Source organism: Agrilus planipennis, unplaced genomic scaffold (assembly GCF_000699045.2).
Source record: "Agrilus planipennis isolate EAB-ADULT unplaced genomic scaffold, Apla_2.0 scaffold329, whole genome shotgun sequence".
NCBI classification, from domain to species: domain Eukaryota; kingdom Metazoa; phylum Arthropoda; class Insecta; order Coleoptera; family Buprestidae; genus Agrilus; species Agrilus planipennis.
The window spans coordinates 221,507-224,019 of NW_020439029.1; the positions used below are offsets into that span (position 1 = coordinate 221,507).

Below are 2,513 nucleotides of genomic sequence, written 5' to 3' on the forward strand. Positions count from 1 at the left end.
TTTAAAGTAGGATTATGTCTACGGGAGAATTTCAGAGTGGGTCTACGGGTTATTTATAGGATGGTAAACCCCTCAATATTTAATCATTATTTTCCCGGGAAAATTTTTATTATCCCACAATAATGTTTTGTATCTCAGTTCTGAGACTCATTTATAGGATTATACTTATGAGATAATTCAATATTCAATTGATATTTTCCAATAGAAGTTTGTCTTGCCCCAAATTTTTTTTTGTATCTTAAATCTAAGAGTCATTTAAAGTAGTATTGTGTCTAGGAAATAATTTTTCAGAAGGTCTGTGGTTATTTATAACGTGCTTAGTTATTGTAGGACATGAAAAACTTCCGCTGGAAAATAGTAACTTAATATTGAGGGGTTCAGCACCCCATAATTAACCCTAAGACCCGCTGACAAATTAGTTATTTGAAGACGTACTTATAATCTGATTGTATTTGAATATTCATCACTTTAAGGATAATTAATTAACAAGTTGTAAATTAACGTGCGCTTTATTATTTCTACAATAAACTGGAACCTTTTTTAAACAAGCAATAATAGAAATTTTTCACTCATAAACATGTACTGGTATATATTGCAATTGCGTTATATTATATATTTTATATATATTTTGTATTAATAGTATATATACAAAAACAAACTATATCTGTAGTAAACAAGCCTCAATTTTATTGGTTATAGTCTTTTAGAATATTGTCTGGCAAAATTGCATAATTCATATGCTAACCAAGTATTCACATAAATATTATTTTTAATTAATTTTCTTGAAAATATTGTATTAATTTTTAGAAATTGATAAATAGATAAAATATACTGTTAGTGTTGTAGTTTTGTTGGTTAATATTATTTGAAGGTGAACCAACTTCTATTTACGAATTAAATCGGGTTAATGCAATTGAACGCACCTATAAAATCTATTATCTATGGGTCATAAATGTAGAACGAATTTTCATCTATGAGCTTCCGGCTCATTCATCCCATCTTCATCGAGACCTTCGAGGAGGCCACAAATCACCATTTTTGCTGTTGATAAACTGGAACGACGCCTGAAAGTATTTAGCGCTAATCCGTGTTCGACTTTAATTTGATTGTGTGGAATATGTTATTGATTGATGGGTTTCGATTACCTTTGCATAAAATTTCTTTAGCGTGAATGCCATCGGTGGTGTGTTCGTTTCGTGCTCCAACGTGGGGTCCATTTGGATTTGCCTTTTCATTGATCTACTGTGAATATTTATAGATTATTTGTTTATTTGAGGTCGAATAATTACGGTTTTGTTAGAGTTTTTGAATTTTGAAAACAGGTTTAGGCGATGGTCGTGGATGATTCTTATTTTTGTGACTATGGCGTGAAGTGTTTCTTTTGTTTCAAAGCCGAAATATGTAAAATATAGGTTTAAAAATATTGTAAATATCTGATGGAAAAGTTTCATTTTTACCGTGTTACTCTTTACGTTGGGTTTTAACGACTTTTTTTTCTGTAATATAGGTTTGCTTTGGAGTAACACCCTTGGATTAGATGAGCAAGCTACTTATGGATGTGATGTTTGTGGCAGTCGTACATTTTCAAGGATGCTTCTAATGAGCTGTTTGAAAAATACATAGGACATGATGTTTACAGTGGTAATTATCATTAAAATAAAGTAAAATCTAATGAACATAATAACTAATATTAAGTTGTTTCAACAGGTTTCCAATAAAACTTCATAAATGAACATGGAGAGGATAAATGGAACAGGTGAAGAAAAAAAGAAGGCCAAACCCCATTTACGTTTCTTTCTTTTGGCTTTGGAATGGGCCATTTGTGGAAAGGGTAAAAAAATCTTTAGGTATTTATGAAGTTGTATTTATGAAATGGCTTTACAATAATTACTACTATAAATTTTTACTCTTGGATTCTATTGGTTATGTTTTGTTAATCAACATTAACATTAAATTGTTTCAACAGGTTATCATTCAAGGAAAAAGGAGGCCAAAAATAATGGGTACTCAAAACATGGAAATGTGGAGTCCCATTAATACTCGCTCCATCTGGACATGAATGGTGCAATTTTTAGAAAATACATGGACTCCGATTTGTAAATGTGGTATAATCCTCGTCAGAGGCACTTTTTTGTTGTCAACGATTATTAATAAAACTCCATCAGTAATCACTAACATTACAGGTAAGCTATTTTAAATCTTCATTGATTAATTAATTGCATCATGTTTCTCATCGGTTGTCATCTATTCTCCACAGCATAAACTAACGTTATCGTGCATCTATGAGTTTTAGTTTATGATCTGTGGTCGTTGTTCATTTGAACTATTATCTCTATTGTTCAAAGCATAACTTAACTATCATGCATCTACGGTTATTTCTATTGCCATTGCCTTTAGCATTTATCTATGTATCATGTCATTATTAAAAGTAACACCATTTTGTAGTTTATGTATTTTACTTTGTTTTAGGTGATTTTTAATGCCTTCCTTTATTTTAATTGTAATTAATATAT

General features: G+C 30.5%; 1 long non-coding RNA gene across 2 annotated transcripts; it reads left to right on the top strand.

Annotated features, from left to right (window-relative positions):
- The first annotated feature begins 997 nt into the window (after positions 1-997).
- LOC108742344 lies at positions 998-2,478 on the top strand. Of its 2 annotated transcripts, XR_001938660.2 has the most exons (4): positions 998-1,244; positions 1,508-1,641; positions 1,708-1,847; positions 1,967-2,478. It is a non-coding gene; the product is annotated as an uncharacterized LOC108742344 (long non-coding RNA). The 2 variants fall into 2 exon arrangements; XR_001938659.1 differs by having other exon boundaries at positions 1,010-1,641.
- Positions 2,479-2,513: the final 35 nt, after the last annotated feature.